This window comes from Balaenoptera ricei, chromosome 8 (genome assembly GCF_028023285.1).
Source record: "Balaenoptera ricei isolate mBalRic1 chromosome 8, mBalRic1.hap2, whole genome shotgun sequence".
Classification (NCBI taxonomy): Eukaryota; Metazoa; Chordata; class Mammalia; order Artiodactyla; family Balaenopteridae; genus Balaenoptera; species Balaenoptera ricei.
Window position 1 is genome coordinate 25,563,822 of NC_082646.1, and position 20,883 is coordinate 25,584,704.

Consider the following 20,883-nt stretch of genomic DNA (forward strand, 5'->3'; position numbering starts at 1 on the left):
TTTGATTTCATGGAAATATATTTACTGTGTGGTTTTTTTGATTACTTAATTCCCCTTGTGGATTTTAAATGACTTAATATATTCAAGATTTCCTCATATCCAACTTTTCAGAATCATGTCTTCTTAAGGCGAAGCAAACCTATCTATTTGGGGCTCTGCCAGAATGGAGGGGAAATCAGAGTAAGCTCCCAGATCATTTGCTGGAATAAACATTTAAAATTTTTGAATTACCTTAATGGGTTTTTTAAAAAACCTTTTTGAGTGAAATAACCTTTCACTTCCTGCAGCCAATTAAAACTGATGTTTGTTTTTCACTCCTTACCATTAACAACTGTCAGTGAATGGAAAAAGATTATGTTAAAATGTTTCGCCTTTTGGGGAAGACTTCCAGTTTGATTAATACACTGATTATTTCTTAAAATATCTTGCTTAATAATAAACTTGTATATATAGGGATAGTGGTGAAGTAGAGAATCTCAGGTGACAATATCCCACATGTCTGTCAAGGCTAAGCTCAAATGTCATCTCTACTATGAAGCCTTTTTTAGGCCATCTGGGCTGGGTCCCCCACCTCCTCTAGGTTCACAGGGCCCTTCCTCGTAGCACTTATTGAATTGAGGTGTTGCTGTTTACCTGCCTCTCCTCACCACGGGTTGAGCTCTTCCAGGTCAACAGCCTTTTAGCATCTTTCTAGTCCTTTGCTCATCTTACTTCTTGAGTGATTATTAAATGAACTTTGTCTTTGGTCTCAGTTCAGAACGTTTAAGGGGAGACTGATCTAAAGTAAGGCCTTTTATGCAGATACATGTCTGTAGGGAGTAAGTTATCCTACCCTGCTCTCTTTCTACCCATCACCCTTAATCCTGGTGTTTCCCCTTGCTTGCTCCCTTTGGAAAGGGGCAGAGGAGTTCCAATCTGGGCATCCCAAATTAAAACTCAGAATAATGTTCCAAAGAAGCAATGCTATGAATGACATTCAGCAACTAAATAATAGTACTGCAAGGCTGTGCAAGGTTTAAGGAAGTTGTGAAGACTGTCAGTTTAACCAGCCTGCATAATACCACTTTCATGGAATATATGTTTTCAAACATCTGGCTTACACACAAGCTTCTTTTTTATTTATTTATTTATTTATTTATTTATTTATTTATTTATTTATTTATTTATTTTTGGCTGCATTGGGTCTTTGTTGCTGCGCACGGGCTTTCCTCTAGTTGTGGCGAGTGGGAGCCACTCTTCGTTGCGGTGCACAGGCTTCTCACTGCGGTGGCTTCTCTTGTTGAGGAGCACGGGCTCTAGGTGTGTGGGCTTCAGTAGTTGTGGTGCACGGGCTCAGTAGTTGTGGCTCACAGGCTCTAGAGCACAGGCTCAGTAGTTGTGGCGCACGGACTTAGTTGCTCCGTGGAATATGGGTTCCCGGACCAGGGCTCAAACACATGTCCCCTGCATTGGCAGGTGGATCCTTAACCACTGGCCACCAGGGAAGCCCGACACACAAGCTTTTGAAACACAACACGTTCTTAAGTTGAAAACCTCCTATAAATTCTTTCTCAGCCTATTAGAGCAATATTGATTTTTCTATATTTTTTGTAGATATTCGTGCCATTAAAAAAAAAATCCTGCTGAATAATATAATAGAGTTGCTAGGTCATTCCCTAGTGTTGTATAGGGGTAATAAATTGTGCAATTGGACTGTGGTAACACTGTAAGAAGAGAGGGCTTTGCTGGAGCCATTTTTGTTATTTGCATTTTGAATCTAGGTTCTCTTTTGTGGATGAGTAGTTAACATTTCTCATCTTTCTGATACCAGTGTCTCACAGAGAATTGGTATGTAAGATCAGTATTTCCAGCAGGTGGCGCTTTAACAATTATAAAAAAGACCTGTGACATAATCTTTCATTTTGTAGTGCCTCCATAACGTTCTGTTAAATCAAAGTGTTTTGTTTTAAAAGAGGGTATTATGATGACTGTCCTCAGCAGGGATTGCCTTTGATTAACTGTTGAAGAATGCAGGTGCCAGAAAAGTTGAAATATCCTTTGCAGGTCATAGTTTGGTGGCTAAAGTGAATACAGGATCCAGGATTCCCTTCAGTTTAGTCGGCGGCCTGAAGTTCCCACTGCTTCTTGAAACTGAGTTCTGAGGGGGCCGTAGTCCCTGTGGAATGCACCTCCAATGAGAGGACCTGGGAAGATTTTCCTGTAAAAACTAGCTTGATGGTGCAGTTTTCTCTGCGGCTCTGGAGCCTGCCCTTTTAAGAAGCTGTCGACATGCATCTCTGTGAGGTCTTCTATATGCCTAGTCACGATTCTCTTTTCTGTCATTATTATGGTGATGTACCATTTTCATGCACATTTAATCACTTAGTATCTGGATATATCCTCAGCCCTCAAAAGATACCAATAAATAAGGGAAATTCAGCAAATAGCCACTTAGCTTATTAAAAGACTAGAGATTTATGAGGAAATTAGGTAATGCTGAACATGCAGTTCTTCAATAGTATTTTTTTTTTCAATAGTATTTTTATAAAGAGTGTTTTGAGAAGTCTGGCTATATATATGTGGAATATCGAGAGGAGTAAAGCCTCTTTAGGATAGCAAAATTTTACCTGTAGGATTTAATGTCCCAAAGTTTCTTCCCCCAATGCTTTCTTCATACACTTTATTCCTGGTTTAAATATTGCCCTCTTTAGCAATCTTAAAGTGCAGACACTTCTGGAGAAGAAAATTGGAAAGGGGAGAGAAATGATACGAATAAAAAACATGGGCCATTTGAAAAATTATTGGCTCCAACTTACCATAACAAGCATTCAGATGGTGCCATATAATCATCACTCAATGAGCTATTCTTCACAGCCTGCCCAATGGGGAGGCCAGACTCTATATACCAGGTGAGATGTAGAGGACTTGCAGTGGTAGTAGCCGGAGCTTGGAGTCCCACTTTCGTTGACCTCAGATGTTGCCTTCTTTCTGCTTGGTGACAGTGCTTTTCCACTTTTCCCTGAGTGTTTCACATTCTTTCAGATTCATATTCTGACTTTGGTCTTGTGGTCCCATGTGGGACCTTATCCACCTTGGTCTTCATAAAATGTCCAGTACAGGTACCTTTACATGATAGGACACACACAGACACACACACCACCATCACCAACTCCTACGTAGACCACTCCCCCCAACATCTTATTTTTCCAGAAATTGCAGTTGTTGATAAGATTGATTGCAGCAGTTTCAGGGAATCTGCCCTCACCCCTGACACACATCCAGAGACATTTCTGTAGAACTTCAGTTTCCTAGTCCAGCTGTTGGATTAAGTGTACAGGCATACCCCATTTTATTGTACTTGCTTTATTGTGTTTTGCTGATATCACGTTTTTTTACAAGTTGAAGGTTTGTGGCAACCCTGCATTGAGCAAGTATATTAGCACCATTTTTTCCAACAGCATTTGCTTACTTCATGTTTCTGTGTCACATTTTGGTAATTCTCACGATATTTCAATTTTTTTGTTATTATATATTTGTCATGGTGATCTGTGATCAGTGATCTTTGGTATTACTGTTGTAATTGTTTCAGGTGCCATGAACTGTGCCCATATAAGATAGTGAATTTAATTGATAAATGTTGTGAGTATTCTGACTATTCCACCAACCAGCCATTCTCCTGTCTCTCTCCCTAAGCCTCACTATTCCCTGAGACACAATAATATTGAAATTTGGTCTATTAATAACCCTACAGTGGCCTCTAAGTGTTCAAGCGAAAGGAAGAGTCACATGTCTCTCACTTTAAATCAAAAGCTAGAAATGATTAAGCTTAGTGAGGAAGGCATGTTGAAAGCTGAAAAAACTAGGCTTCTTGAGCCAAACAGCCAAGTCATGACTGCAGAGGAAAAGTTCTTGAAGGAAATTATGTGCTACTCCAGTGAACACATGAATGATAAAAAAGCGAAACAGCCTTATTGCTGATATGCCGAAAATTTTGGTGGCCTGGATAGATCAAACCAGTTACAACATTCCCTTAAACCAAAGACCAATCCAGAGCAAAGCCCTAACTCTCTTCAATTCTGTGAAGGCTGATACAGGTTAGGAAGCTGCAGAAGAAAAGTTTGCAGTTGACAGAGGTTGGTTCATGAGGTTTAAGACAAGAAGCCATCTCCATAACATGAAAGTGCAAGGTGACTCAGTAAGTGCTGATGTAGAAGCTGCAGCAAGTTATCCAAAAGATTAGCTAAGATAATTCATGAATGTGGCTCCTCTAAACAGATTTTCAATGTAGATGAAAGAGCCTTCTGCTGGAAGAAGATGCCATCTAGGACTTTCCATAGCTAGAGAGGAGAAATCATTGCCTGGCTTCAAAGCTTCAAAGGACAGGCTGACTCTCTTATTAGAGGTCTTTTTGAAACAAGTTTTACTGTGGGTAAAATGCTATCAAACAGCATTGCATGCTACAGAGAAATCATTCATGAAAGTAAGAGTAAAGTGATGCAGCAAACTTCATTGTTGCCTTATATTAAGAAATTGCGGGCTTCCCTGGTGGCGCAGTGGTTGGGGGTCTGCCTGCCAATGCAGGGGACACGGGTTCGAGCCCTGGTCTGGGAAGATCCCATGTTCCGCGGAGCGACTGGGCCCGTGAGCCACAACTGCTGAGCCTGCGTGTCTGGAGCCTGTGCTCCGCAACAAGAGAGGCCGCGATAGTGAGAGGCCCGCGCACCGCGATGAGGAGTGGCCCCCGCTTGCCGCAACTAGAGAAAGCCCTCGCACAGAAACGAAGACCGAACACAGCCAAAAATAAATAAATTAAAAACAAAAAACGTTTAAAAAAAAAAAAAAAAAAAAAAAAAAAAAAAAAGAAATTGCCATGGCCACCCCAAACTTTAGCAACCACCACCCTGATCAGTTGGCAGCCATCAACACTGAGGCAAGACCCTCCACCAGCAAACTGATTAAGACTTGCTGAAGCCTCTGATGATGCTTAGCACTTTTTAGCAATAAAGTACTTTAAAATTAAGCTATATACATTGTTTTCTTAGATACAATACTATTGCATACTTAACTGACTACATGTAACTTTTATATGCACTGGGAAACCAGAAAAAATTGTGTGACTTGCTTTATTGTGATATTTGCTCTATTGCAGAGGACTGGAATCAAATCCGTAATATCTCCAAGATATGCCTGTATATAGTGACTTTACTTGGATACAGTTGGTATACAAAATTTATTTGGTCTCCCATCAATTTAGAGCATTCAGTAGGAGGGGGAGGGTCAAGTCTTAATACCTGATCTGATAACTAAAGTGTGAGACATGCCAGAGCAGGGGGATTTGGCTTAGTTGAGAGCTAAATTTGGCTGGTGAGCACAGTCCTGAGAACTCTTTGGTCATGATGTAGAAACATGGTTCAAGTCCACATCTCCTTGTGGAGAGCAGTGCAGGAGGAATCTAGGCTAGGCCAAAGGACACTGTCTGGGAGATCTATTTGCAGAGAGCAGGGAACTCTCAAATTGCCTGGAGTTCAGTGACCACATGCTAATCCTTTAGAGGAAGGCTGGCTAGATTATGGGAGGACACTCACATAGACCCCCCAAACAGGGATGCAGGGGGCAGGGAGAAGAAACTGGGGAAGGTGTGAGTCCTAGGCCCCTGGTACTAGGATGAGTTCAAGAAAAGTAACTGGGGGCATCATCAAAGACAGACAAATCAATTTGGCCCTCAAATAGGCCTGTGGCCTTAGAATGTTCTTTAACCTTCTAACATGTACATTTCTCCAGCTGACTATCCTACCATTAAGCTCAGTAAGTTGAACTGAAGCACATCATGGTTTCTATCCCCTTCACTTCATCATCTGCCTCACCTTTTAACGTAGCAAGTGGAGAAATGTCCCTTTTAGAAGGTTAAAGAACATTCTAAGGCCACAGGCCTATTTGGGGACCAATTTATAACAATTAAAAACAATACCTTTCAATTTGGTTATCCTTTTAATTTTCTTCCCTCGTTACTAATTTTGCTGTTTCAACAGTGATAGATAATGCAGTTGGGAATAATTCATGTGTTTTCAACTGAGTGGGACAAGAGAGGAAGGGCTACGAGTGCTCCGAGAAGGGAGAGAACCCTGTGGATTCCATCTACTAGGAGGAGGAGATGGACTTGAGCTGAAGCTTGGATAATGAAGTAAGCATTAAGTACAAAAAGAAGAAGTGGAAGAAGTACTTGCCCCTAATATAATTAAATAATTATTATTTAGATACATGGAGAATTATGAGCTTTAAGCATTGACACTCAAGAACAACCATTTGACAGTACTTGATTTGGTAGCATTCAAGCTTGCCAGAGAGTGTTTTTAGTCCTTGGGAATTTGAAAATAAGTTCTGAGCTTCAGTTTTTGGCTGCTTCCCAGACACAGGCCTGCTACCCAGGGAACTATTAGAAATGCCAGCCAGAATAGTTAATGTGCTGCTATATTAAACCCTGAGAGAGATGGAGTTCTTCATCTACAGCTTAAAAAAACCATTAACCAAAAAGCAACCAAACCAAAAAACTCCTGGGTGAATTGGAGTTCACAAATAGATTGGCAAACCTGACCAGAGAGCTCTTCTGGAGGAAACCATCAGCCTTGGGATCACAAAGCAGCTGGCATAGTGATTGTGAGCACAGCTGGGTACAATCCTGGCTCTTCCTATTGCTGAGTGAGCCTCAGGCAAGTGATTTCATTTGTGTGTCTCTGTTTTCTCATCTGAAAATGTGAAGATTAGGTGAGAGAATGCACGTCAAGTGCTGAGCACATGAGGTACTGCCCCTCTGGCAATGTTTGGGGCCCACTGTCCTCTGAGGGGACTGGTTCTGCCTACCTGGGCTTGCAGTCACTCTCTTCATACACTGGCTATTTCAAGTTTCATAATCTCACTACCTTCTTTGTTATCTTAAGACACCCAGCTGTTTCTGCTGTTGACAGTAAAGGAGGAAGATCCAAAAATAAAGGAAGTGCAAAGTAACTTGTCATTATTAATGTCACAAATATAAACTGCTCCATAAAATGGGGGCACAGTTATGTCTCATTTATTTTACTAATGAATTATTCTAGAACTCAAAACCCTATTAGTAAGAAGTTCTCTTTTTAGGGGCTCTCCCCATTCCCTGAATTACCTGAAAACACAGGGGCTTCAGCAATTCCAAATGGTTGAGGGGTGCTTTCATTCAACTTTTGTACCAGGTAGGCTAGACTGCTTATCCTGCATTTCTATTCCAAATTGTCCTGATGGTAGATCCTTTGCAATGTGGCACTTCATGCACTCCATCAACCAACTTTTCTTTTGTCAAATTGTTTGTCATTGATAATTTACTCTAAATGCCATGATTTTAGCAATTGACCCTCAGTTTGTTTTTTGGTTTTGGAGGAGTCGAAAGCCCTCCAAGTCCATATTCAGTGGTCTCCAGACTGACAGGCAAATGGAAAATATCGCCAGGTATAGGAAGTATTCTTCTATTACTATATCTCCTACCAACACAGCAAATGATTCACCTATCAAATGTGTAGCACAAGCAACTGCATTCCTCCATTCAGAATGTCCTACTGTATTTCTGTTACTTCTCTACCTTCAAGAAGTCTAAGGACCAGTTCAAGAAGTTTTCTTGTAAGTATCTGACCTCAGATACAACTGTTCAAGTGGCATATGTACCAGGTCTCCCCCATTACTTACATACTTCTCTACTGTGCTAACTAAAATGTGGGGTACTACTACCTGAGGCCCTTTGAGATAAGAGATTGTCAGTCCAGTGGCCTTCCATTAACAAGAATGCTTACTGCAGCTTTAATCATAATAGAAAAATGTTGGAAACAATTGATCCATCAACAGGAGAAAGGATTCATAAATTTTGGTATATTTGCAAATGTACTACCACTCAGAAATAAAATAGTATACACTACTGATAAATATAATAACATGAATAAAAAATATTATATGAGTGAAAGAAGTCAGTAACAAAAGAGTACATATTGTATGATTCCATTTATATGAAGTTCAAAAGCTAATTTATGGGAATAGAAATTGGAACGGTGGCTGCCTCAAGGCAGCACAAGGGTTATTGGAAGGGGCATGAAGGAACTTTCTAGGATAACGGAAATACTCTACATCTTGCCAGGGAGTATTGATTACCTGGTTGTCTAATAGTCTTTTTTTTTTTTTTAACATCTTTATTGGAGTATAATTGTTTTACAATGGTGTGTTAGTTTCTGCTTCATAACAAAGTGAATCAGTTATACATATATATATATACCCATATCCCCTCCCTCTTGTGTCTCCTTCCCACCCTCCCTATCCCAACCCTGTAGGTGGTCACAAAGCACCAAGCTGACCTCCCTGTGCTATGTGGCTGCTTCCCACTAGCTATCTATTTACATTTAGTAGTATATATAAGCCCATGCCACTCTCTCACTTCGTCCCAGCTTCCCCTTCCCCCTCCCCGTGTCCTCAAGTCCATTCTCTACATCTGCGTCTTTATTCCTGTCCTGCCCCTAGGTTCTTCAGAAGGATTTTTTTTTGTTTTAGATTTTTTTGTTGTTTTAGATTCCATATATATATGTGTTAGCATACGGTATTTGTTTTTCTCTTTCTGACTTACTTCACTCTGTATGACAGACTCTAGGTCCATCCACCTCACTGCAAATAACTCAATTTCGTTTCTTTTTATGGCTGAGTAATATTTCATTGTATATATGTGCCACATCTTCTTTATCCATTCATCTGTGATGGACACTTAGGTTGCTTCCATGTCCTGGCTATTGTAAATAGAGCTGCAGTGAACATTGTGGTACATGACTCTTTTTGAATTAATGGTTTTCTCAGGGTATATGCCCAGTAGTGGGATTGCTGTGTCATATGGTAGTTCTATTTTTAGTTTTTTAAGGAACCTCCATACTGTTCTCCATAGTGGCTGTATCAATTTACATTCCCACCAAGAGTGCAAGAGGGTTCCCCTTTCTCCACATCCTCTCCAGCATTTATTGTTTGTAGATTTTTTGATGATGGCCATTCTGACTTGTGTGAGGTGGTACCTCATTGTAGTTTTGATTTGCATTTCTCTAATAATAAGTGATGTTGAGTATCCTTTCATGTGTCTGTTGGCAATCTGTATATCTTCTTTGGAGAAATGTCTATTTAGCTCTTTTGCCCATTTTTGGATTGGGTTCTTTGTTTTTTTGGTATTGAGCTGCATGAGCTGCTTGTAAATTTTGGAGATTAATCCTTTGTCAGTTGCTTCATTTGTATATATTTTCTCCCATTCTGAGGGCTGTCTTTTCGTCTTGTTTATGGTTTCCTTTGCTGTGCAAAAGCTTTTAAGTTTCATTAGATCCAATTTGTTTATTTTTGTTTTTATTTTCATTTCTCTAGGAGCTGGGTCAAAAAGGATCTTGCTGTGATTTATGTCATAGAGTGTTCTGCCTATGTTTTCCTCTAAGAGTTTGATAGTGTCTGGCCTTACATTTAGGTCTTTAATCCATTTTGAGTTTATTTTTGTGTATGGTGTTAGGGAGTGTTCTAATTTCATTCTTTTACATGTACCTGTCCAGTTTTCCCAGCACCACTTATTGAAGAGGCTGTCTTTTCTCCACCATATATGCTTGCCTCCTTTATCAAAGATAAGGTGACCATATGTGCGTGGGTTTATCTCTGGGCTTTCTATCCTGTTCCATTGATCTATATTTCTGGTTTTGTGCCAGTACCATACTATCTTGATTACTGTAGCTTTGCAGTATAGTCTGAAGTCCAGGAGCCTGATTCCTCCAGCTGTTTTTCTTTCTCAGGATTGCTTTGGCTATTTGGGGTCTTTTGTGTTTCCATACAAATTGTGAAATGTTTTGTTCTACTTCTGTGAAAAATGCCATTGGTAGTTTGATAAGGATTGCATTGAATCTGTAGATTGCTTTGGGGAGTATAGTCATTTTCACAATGTTGATTCTTCCAATCCAAGAACATGGTATATCTCTCCACCTGTTTGTATCATCTTTAATTTCTTTCATCAGTGCCTTATAGTTTTCTGCATACAGGTCTTTTGTCTCCTTAGGTAGGTTTATTCCTAGGTATTTTATTCTTTTTGTTGCAATGGTAAATGGGAGTGTTTCCTTAATTTCTCTTTCAGATTTTTCATCGTTAGTGTATAAGTATGCAAGAGATTTCTGTGCACGAATTTTGCATCCTGCTACTTTACCAAATCTTTAGGATGCAAACAGTGACAGTTTTACTCTTCTTTTCCGATTTGGATTCCTTTTATTTCTTTTTCTTCTCTGATTGCCATGGTTAAACTTTCAAAACTATGTTGAATACTAGTGGTGAGAGTGGACAACCTTGTCTTGTTCCTGATCTTAGAGGAAATGGTTTCAGGTTTTCACCGTTGAGAACGATGTTGGCTGCGGGTTTGTCATATATGGCCTTTATTATGTTGAGGTAGGTTCCCTCTATGACTACTTTCTGGAGAGTTTTTATCAAAAATGGGTGTTGAATTTTGTCAAAAGCTTTTTCTGCATCTATTGAGATTATCATATGGTTTTTCTCCTTCAATTTGTTAATATGGTGTATCACATTGATTGATTTGCGTATATTGAAGAATCCTCGCATTCCTGGGCTAAACCCCACTTGATCATGGTGTATGATCCTTTTAATGTGCTGTTGGATTCTGCTTGCTAGTATTTTGTTGAGGATATTTGTATCTATGTTCATCAGTGATATTGGTCTGTAGTTTTTTTTCTTTGTGACATCTTTGGTTTTGATATCAGGGTGATGGAGGCCTTGTAGAATGAGTTTGGGAGTGTTCCTCCCTCTGCTATATTTTGGAAAAGTTTGAGAAGGATAGGTGTTAGCTCTTCTCTAAATGTTTGATAGAATTCGCCTGTGAAGACATCTGGTCCTGGGCTTTAGTTTGTCAGAAGATTTTTAATCACAGTCTCAATTTCAGTGCTTGTGATTGGTCTGTTCATATTTTCTATTTCTTCCTGGTTCAGTCTTGTAAGGTACTTTTCTAAGAATTTGTCCATTTTTTCCAGGTTGTCCATTTTATTGGCATATAGTTGCCTGTAGTAATCTCTCCTGATCCTTTGTATTTCTGCAGTGCCAGTTGTTACTTCTCCTTTTTCATTTCTAATTCTATTGAGTTGAGTCTACTCCCTTTTTTTCTTGATGAGTCTGGCTAATGGTTTATCAATTTTGTTTAACTTCTCAAAGAACCAGCTTTTAGTTTTATTGATCTTTGCTATTGTTTCCTTCATTTCTTTTTCATTTATTTCTGATCTGGTCTTTATGATTTCTTTCCTTCTGCTAACTTTGGGGTATGTTTTCTTCTTTTTTTCTAATTGCTTAAGGTGTAAGGTTAGGTTGTTTATTTGAGATTTTTCTTGTTTCTTGAGGTAGGATTGTATTGCTATAAACTTCCCCCTTAGAACTGCTTTTGCTGCACCCCACAGGTTTTGGGTCGCTGTGTTTTCATTGTCATTTGTTTCTAGGTATTTTTTGATTTCCTCTTTGATTTCTTCACTGATCTCTTGGTAATTCAGTAGTGTACTGTTGGCCTCCATGTGTTTGGTTCTTTTACAGTTTTTTTCTTGTAATTGATATCTAGTGTCATATTGTTGTGGTCAGAAAAGATGCTTGATATGATTTCAATTTTCTTATATTTACTGAGGCTTGATTTGTGACCCAAGATATGAACTGTCCTGGAGAATGTTCCATGAGCACTAAAGAAGAAAGTGTATTCTGTTGTTTTTGGATGGAATGTCCTATAAATATCAGTTAAGTCCATCTTGTCACATGTGTCATTCAAAGCTTGTGTTTCCTTATTTATTTTCATTTTTGATGATCTGTCCATTGGTGAAAGTGGGGTGTTAAAGTCCCCTACTGTGATTGTGTTACTGTGCATTTCCCCTTTTATGGTTATTAACATTTGCCTTATGTATTGAGGTACTCCTATGTTGCGTACATAAATACTTACAATTGTTATATCTTCTTCTTGGATTGATCCCTTGATCATTATGTAGTGTCCTTCTTTGTCTCTTGTAATAGTCTTTGTTTTAAAGTCTATTTTTTCTGATATGAGAATTGCTACTCCAGCTTTCTTTTGATTTCCATTTGCATGGAATATCTTTTTCCATCCCCTCACTTTCAGTCTGTATGTGTCCCTAGGTCTGAAGTGGGTCTCTTGTAGACACCATATATATGGGTCTTGTTTTTGTATCCATTCAGCCAGTCTATGTCTTTTGGTTGGAGCATTTAATCCATTTACATTTAAGGTAATTATCGATATGTATGTTCCTATTACCATTTTCTTAGTTATTTTGGGTTTGTTATTGTAGGTCTTTTGCTTCTCTCATGTTTCCTGCCTAGAGAAGTTCCTTTAGCATTTGTTGTAAAGCTGGTTTGGTGGTGCTGAATTCTCTTAGCTTTTGCTTTTCTGTAAAGGTTTTAATTTCTCTGTCAAATCTGAATGAGATCTTCGCTGGATAGAGTAATCTTGGTTGTAGGTTTTTCCCTTACATCACTTTAAATATGTCCTGCCACTCCCTTCTGGCTTGCAGAGTTTCTGCTGAAAGATCAGCTGTTAACCTTATGGGGATTCCCTTGTATGTTATTTGTTGTTTTTCCCTTGCTGCTTTTAATATTTTTTCATGGTATTTAATTTTTGATAGTTTGATTAATATGTGTCTTGACATGTCTGTCCTTGGATTTATCCTGTGTGGGACTCTCTGTGCTTCCTGGACTTGATTGACTATTTCCTTTCCCATATTAGGGAAGTTTTCAACTATAATCTCTTCAAATATTTTCTCAGTCCCTTTCTTTTCCTCTTCTTCTGGGACCCCTGTAATTCGAATGTTGGTGTGTTTAATGTTGTCCCAGAAGGTCTCTAAGACTGTCCTCAATTCTTTTCATTCTTTTTTCTTTCTTCTGCTCTGTGATAGTTATTTCCACTATTTTATCTTCCAGGTCACTTATCTGGTCTTCTACCTCAGTTATTCTGCTATTGATTCCTTCTAGAGAATTTTTAATTTCATTTACTGTGTTGTTCATCATTGTTTGTTTGCTCTTTAGTTCTTCTAAAAGTCCTTGTTAAACGTTTCTTGTATTTTCTCCATTCTATTTCCAAGATTTTGGATCATCTTTACTATCATTACTCTGAATTCTTTTACAGGTAGACTGCCTATTTCCTCTTCATTTGTTTGGCCTGGTGGGTTTTTACCTTACTCCATCATCTGCTGTGTTTCTCCATCTTCTCATTTTGCTTAACTTACTGTGTTTGGGGTCTCCTTTTCACAGTCTGCAGGTTCATAGTTCCTGTTGTTTTTGGTGTCTGTCCCTGGTGGCTAAGTGTTGTTCAGTGAGTTGTGTAGCTTCCTGGTGGAGGGGGCTAGTGCCTGTGGTCTGGTGGGTGGGGCTGGATCTTGTCTTTCTGGTGGGCAGGATCGCATCTGGGGGTGTGTTTTGGGGTCTCTGTGACCTTATTATGATTTTAGGCAGCCTCTCTGCTAATGGGTGGTGTTGTGTTCCTGTCTTGCTAGTTGTTTGGCATAGGGTGTCCATCACTGTAGCTTGCTGGTCGTTGAGTGGAGCTGGGTCTGAGCATTGAGATGGAGATCTCTGGGAGAGCTTTTGCTGTTTGATATTACGTGGAGCCAGCAGGTCTCTGGTGGATCAATGTCCTGAACTTGGCTCTCTCACCTCAGAGGTACAGGGCTGACACCCGGCTGGAACACCAAGACTGAAAAAAAGAAAGAAAGAAGGAGACAAAGAAAGAGAGAGAGAGAAAGAGAGAGAGGGAGAGAAAGAAAGAAAAGAAAAGAAAATTATTAAAAGAAAAATTAAGAAAAATTATTAAAAATAAAAATATTAAAAAGTAATTCAAAAAAGAAAAAAGAAAAGAAAGAAAGAAAGAAGAGAGCAACCAAACCAAAAAACAAATCCACCCATGATAACAAGCGCTAAAAACTATACTAAAAAAAAAAAACCCAAATGGACAGAACGCTTGGACAAATGGTAAAAGCAAAGCTATACAGACAAAATCACACAAAGAAGCGTACGTATACACACTCACAAATAGCGAAAAAGGAAAATATATATATATTTATATATAAAAAAGAAAAAGGAAGAGAACAACCAAATCAATAAAGAAATCTACCAATGATAATAAACTCTAAATACTAAACTAAGATAAACATAAAACCAAAACAAATTAGATGCAGAAAGCAAACTCCAAGTCTACAGTTGCTCCCAAAGTCCACTGCCTCACTTTTGGGATGATTCATTCTCTATTTTGGTATCCCACAGATGCAGGGTAAATCAAGTTGATTGTGGAGATTTAATCCGCTGCTCCTGAGGCTGCTGGGAGAAATTTCCCTTTCTCTTCTTTGTTCACACAGCTCCTGGGGTTCAGCTTTGGATTTGGCCCCACCTCTGCATGTAGGTCGCCTGAGGGCATCTGTTCCCACCCAGAAAGGATGGGGTTAAAGGAGCAGCTGATTTGGGGGCTCTGGCTCACTCAGGCCGGGGGGAGGGAGGGGTATGGAATATGGGGCAAGCCTGTGACGGCAGAAACCAGCACAATATTGCAATAGCCTGAGGCGTGCTGTGTGTTTTCCTGGGAAAGTTGTCCCTGGATCATGGGACCCTAGCAGTGGCGGGCTGCACAGGCTCCCAGGAGGGGAGGTGCGAATAGTGACCTATGCTTGCACAGAGGCTTCTTGGTGGCTGCAGCAGCAGCCTTAGCATTTCATGCCCATCTCTGGTGTCTGCGCTTATAGCTGCGGCTCGTGACCATCTCTGAAGCTCGTTTAGGTGGTGCTCTGAATCCGTTCTCCTCGTGCACCCTGAAACAATGGTCTCTTGCCTCTTAGGCAGTTCCAGACATTTTCCCGGGCTCCCTCCTGGCTAGCTGTGGCACACTAGCCCCCTGCAGGCTGTGTTCATGCAGCCAACCCCAGTCCTCTCCCTGGGATCTGAACTCCAAAACCCGAGCCTCAGCTCTCAGCTCCCACCCACCCCGGCAGGTGAGCAGACAAGCATCTCAGGCTGGTGAGTGCTGGTCGGCACCGATCCTCTGTGCGGGACTCTCTCCACTTTGCCCTCTGCACCCCTGTTGCTGTGCTCTCCTTCGTGGCTCCGAAGCTTCCCCACCACCACCACCCCTGCCCCCCGTCTCCACCAGTGAAGGGGTTTCCTAGTGTGTGGAGACTTTTCCTCCTTCACAGTTCCCTCCCAGAGGGGCAGGTCCCGTCCCTATTCTTTTGTCTCTGTTTTTTCTTTTTTCTTTTGCCCTACCCAGGTACATGGGGAGTTTTCTTGCCTTTTGGGAAGTCTGAGGTCTTCTGCCAGCATTCGGTAGGTGTTCTGTAGGAGTTGTTCCATATGTAGATGTATTTCTGATGTATTTGTGGGGAGGAAGGTGATCTCCACATCTTACTCCTCCACCATCTCGAAGGTCTCTCTCCAATAGTCTTTTTATGGCCATTGATTCCTTCTATTCAAATCTATCTCATCTTGCATTGCTCCTATTCTATATGACCCACCTGGGTTCTACCTTCCACCTTCCAGCTGTGACCTGTCTTGGTACTTCTCAGAAGGGGAAACCGTAGTGGGTTGTGAAGGAAGTGCTGCACAACAAGGATGACACAGACAGTTCCCTGTGGACACTGGTATGGTGGTAAACATCATACAGTCCAGAAGTGTGGCTGTGGGATAGGACCTTCCAACTTTAGAATTCTCCTAGAGAGTTAGGAGCCTCCTGCCAAACAAGTAAGGAAATTTTTGTCTGCTCTTTGTGAGAGGAGAACTTGACACTCCAAATAGCAGCCTCCTTCAAGGACTCATTATTAACTTAATGAAGACAAACTAATATAGGTATAAATTTTTTAAATTATAATGTTAAATAAGTAAAAATCCTAAAGGTCAGTATGCCATGTTAGGCAGAATAATGGCCTCCCAAAGATGTCCAAGTCCTAATCCTTGGAACCCATGGATATGTGACCTTACATAGTAAAAGAAACTTTACAGATGTGATCAAGTTAAGGATCTTGAGATGGAGAGAATATCCTGGGTTATTGGGTGGGTCCAGTGTAATCACAGGGGCTCCTTATAAGTGAAAGGGGGAAGCAGGAGAGTCAGAGAAGGAGATGTGACAATGAAAGCAGAATCAGATACAACATGAAAAAGACTTGACTGGCCATTGCTGACTTTGAAGATGGTGGGGCACCATGAAACAAGGAAGGTGGGTAGATTCTAGATACTGGAAAAAGCCAAGAAAACTAGAGACTCCACAAAGGAACACAGCCCTGCCCATACCTTAATTTTAGTTCAGTGAGGACCATTTCAGCTTTCTGATCTCCAGAACCATATGACAGTAAGTTTGTGTTGTTTTAAGTCCCCAGGTTTGTGGTAGTTTGTTACACAGCACTAGAAAACATACACCAACAATTTGTGGTTAATATACACTTGCATCCAGGGGTCAAGTGGTATAGGGGTACAAGAGGGCTGAGTGTCAGGTATCCTGGTTCTATTCTTATCAACTAATTGAATGACCATGGACAATTATTCTGTTCAGGTCTCTGGGCCCTGATCCTCTTCTGTAAAATGGGGATGATGGCAGCCTCATCTTTAAATTATTTATCTGAAATATGTGTTGATCAGTACCCTGAGCCCAGAGAAGAATCAGATTGAGGGAAGGGCCTGGGTTTTGTAGTTAGTTAGACCTGTGTTCAAATCCCAGCTCTCTTATTTACTGGCTTAAATCGTAAGCAAGTTACTTAACCTCTTTGAGCCTTTTCTTCATCTGCAAAATGAGAAGGATAATCATGCCTGTTACCTCATGGGATTAAACTGTCAACACATGTTAAGCTCTTAGAACAAGTCCTGGCATATAGCAAGTGCTCAGCACACTATTTGTTGTGTTTATTATCTCTGTGACCTTTGGTAAAGTTATCATATAAAGATGGGCTTTTGTTTACTTATAATGTGGTTGTACTCTAAAAAATATGTACTTCATAGATTTCTATGAGGGTTAAAGAATGGTGCCTGAGGGACTTCCCTGGTGTCGCAGTGGTTAAGACTCTGTGCTCCCAGTGCAGGAGGCCTGTGTTCGATCCCTGGTTCGGGAACTAGATCCCACATGCATGCAGCAACTAAGAGTTTGCCTGCCACAACTAAGGAGCCCATGTGCTGCAACTAAGGAGTCCGCCTACCACAAATAAGACCCAGCGCAACCAAATAAATAAATAAACATTTAAAAAAAGAAAAAGAATGGTGCCTGACACTTAGTAAGCATTCAAAAAAACAAAATAAAAAACCTCTCTTTTGGATAATGTGGGGGAATTCCTTAGAAACTTGGAACGGAATTGTGCGGTGGTTCAGTATTCAGGTTTTGGAGAAACACCTGGATTTGAATCTCATATATTTTTTGTGACTTTGGGTAAGTTACTTAATCTCTCTGAGCCTCAGCACTCTCATTTTAGTAGTTTCGCCTTCAGGATTAAGATTCAGAATGCGAAAAACTCAGCATGGTGCCCAACACATAGTAAACACTTATTAAAAGGTAGAAGGATGTTATCTGACTTTAGAGGTATACTTTCAGATCAAAAGTATGCATTGTAAGTAGTTGATGCTCAGTAAATTCTGTTGAATTTATTTAACTCCAGAAAATAACCTTTTTTGGGTGGATTTTCATCCTGGGGCTCATTTGGTCTTTTAAAATAAATTTTCCTCTTATTAACACAGATGATCTATTACTGTATGGAAAACTGATGAAGTAAACATAAGGAAATCACAAAAATTTTCCTCACATCCTACCAACCAGAGATACCATCAATAATTTGGAGAATATTTTTCTAGATTTTTATGCATATGGATATATAATTAAACTTTGCACACATATATACACACAGATCTACATGTATGGAACTATATAGTACATAGCTATATAGTACAATTTAAATTTTCTTTTTTTCATTCAACAAGGTGTCATAGACATCTTTCTAAGGCAGAGAATATTAACCTTCCTAAGAGTTGAATAGTGTTTCCTTCAACGGATAACCTGAGGCCTGGTAAATCAGATAACTGGACACTAGGTGGCAGTGTTGAAATGAAAATTTTGGAAAATAAACACTGACGGTACGCAGGAACAAAAGGCGTACGGGACTTTGTTCAGCTGAATCCTGTTCCTGACATCCTGATAATGAATAACTGGTGAAAGGACATTATTCTGATTAAGACTATTACTCTGGCGGATCCATATTCCCCCAGCTTGGGCTGCAGACATCAAGCTTCTAAGATTTATAAGACTGCATTCTGATTTCTTTTACCATCCATCTGTGAAACTGAAAATCTGCTCTACTTGCTGTTTCTTTCACACTCTCTCCCCAACCCCACTACCAGACACGACAGATGGATTGACACTCTTGCCGCCTCCCCACCCCAAAAAGCAACCCTGATTCTTGCTCCACGGCGGTTAGGCGAGAACTGGCTCCCTCTCTGGCCCAGGGTACTCTGGATGGTGCTTCACTTTGAGATTCCAAGTCCCAGAGACCTTGATCCAACTCTCCTGGGAATTTTTATTCCCCATAGCAACTGTGTCCACAGGGAGATAACAGATCAACCCAGACCTTCAGAATTCCAGCCTTCCTTGGGTTTCTTTTGTTTTATTTTTTCTTTGTTTTTTTGCAGTTACTTTCTACTTCTGATCCCAACACATAACCCCCACCCAGACCCCCACCCAGACACACACACACACACACACACACACACACACACACACCCCCATTGGTATTTGTGCAGAATGCTCTATTGGGAAGTGTGCAAGAAGCAAGTCTAGAGTTTCAGCTCTGCTAATAACTGACCTTGTGGTCTTTGTTAAATCCCTTACCTCCCTTACCTTATTTCTTCATCTCAGTTTTGTTAAATATGAGTAATAACAACAGCTGGCTCCACTCTGGGGTATTAAATATGTAGACCATATGTTTGCTTAGGGCCCTCCCAGCCCCACCCATTAAAAAATGAGAAAAAATCTTCTGAAAGAATTTGATAATTTCTATTTTAAAAAATTGCTGTCTTAGGAAAAATCAGAACGTTATGAATTTCTTTATATTTATTTTGTGATTTAGTTTGTTTTTATCTTACACCACACTGACTTCTCAAACCACTCCATAGTAGAGGCTCCTACAAGCTTAGTACCATCAAAATTCTCTGTGATTCAGGGCACAAGGGTATTTTCCAAGTCAGAGCTCTAACTACACGGTCTATTATAGCACTGAGTCACGGACAAAATTTCATCTTAAGGGAAGTAGCACAAGGGGTTTGTTCACACAGACGCTATGAAAAGCCACAAGTGACACGTGCTCTGGAAGCTAACCCTTTTGGTTTTAGCTGGAGAAAATGTCTGTCTTGATTTCAGCGTCTGAAGAGGGAGAGCTTGAGGAGATGTTTTGGGAAAGGACATTATTGAAACATTAAATGCAATCTAGCTTGCTACCTGGGCACAAACAACCAAAAAGAGAGTTAACTAGTGACCCAAATAAAACATTGTCAATTTGATAACATTTGAGTCAATTTAATTCAATTCAATATATTTTGATGCAATTAACAGCTTTTGAGTCCCTACTGTAGCTAGAGTATGTGAAAGATGAAGAAATGAATTTGACTTCATCCCCACCATAAGGAGGTATAATCTAGAATACACAAACGTATACACAATTGTCTTCTCTACTGTAGTCCAGTAAGCCCAGGGACTTTGTATATCTTGTTCATCACCCTTTATCCCATTCCTGGAACATGGAGGAGCTCATTATTTTGGGGGGATGAATAAACATATAATCCATGCAAGGCAGAATGTGACAACTGCTATCAAAGAGTGATGTTGGAATGCAGAGGGGCAAGCAGTAATGCCAATTAAAAGGAAAAAGGGAGAGTGCTGAGGGAAAGAAGTATCTGAGCAGAGCTTTGAGGGATGGGTGGAATTTTGATGGGGGGGAAGAAGGGTGATAGAGATTGATCTCTTGTCTAAGAGGAAACATGATGAGCACAGGCAAGGAAGTAGAGAGAGACAAGGGGAAGACAAACTTCAAAACAAAACAAAAGGTGCTTCCTTTTCCATATAGGCCTCCTGTGGCAGGCACTGCTTTAAGCACTTTAAAAGCATCGACTCATTTAATTCACAGTAAACCTATGAGATACATGCTATAATTATCCTCATCTAACAGATGAGGGGACTGAGGCACAGAGAGGTCGAATAATGTTCAAGGTCACACAACCACTAAGAGACAGAGCCAGCATTCAAACCCAGGCAATTAGTCTCCAGAGATTGTGTTAACCAATTGTGGTGAATTGCAAGAGTGGGTGCAGATTGCTTTTCTCTGTGTCCAAGGCCTTGGACTGTGACTTCATGGTTCTTCCCGTCAAGAGGTGGAGTCTACTTCTCTACCCCTTGAGTTTGGACTGATTTTATGACTTGCTTCTGTCAATCACATGCAACAGAAGAAACACTGTACCAGTTCCAAGCCTAGACCACACATGCTTCCTCTCTCACTATAAGAACCTTTCTTGCCGCCAAGTGAATAAGCCGGAGTTAGCCTGCTGGTTGATGAGAAACACGTTTCCCAGTGTTTTGTTTCCCCCCCCACCCTTCTCTCTCTCACTTGCTGGCCCAGACAAACATGTCTCTGTGTTTTCTAGGACAGGCCCATGCTGTTCCACAGAGCTGCTGGGTCTGGCAGTACCTATTTAATTCCCAGCAGTTTAGTTCCCCATACTCCTTTATTCTAGCTGACAGTAGCCAATTCCCAGAACCACCCATCTGAGCCCAGCCCAAATTGCCAACCCACAAAATCATGAGCTAAATAAATTGTGGTTTGTTAAAAGCAAAACAGGCCCCAA

The 20,883-nt window shown here is 40.4% G+C and overlaps 1 protein-coding gene across 2 annotated transcripts in view; it reads left to right on the forward strand.

Moving 5' to 3' along the window:
• SLC35F2 (solute carrier family 35 member F2) overlaps positions 1-20,883 on the forward strand; it is a 113,965-nt gene that overhangs the window by 46,571 nt on the left and 46,511 nt on the right. The gene's annotated exons all lie outside the window — the stretch shown is intronic.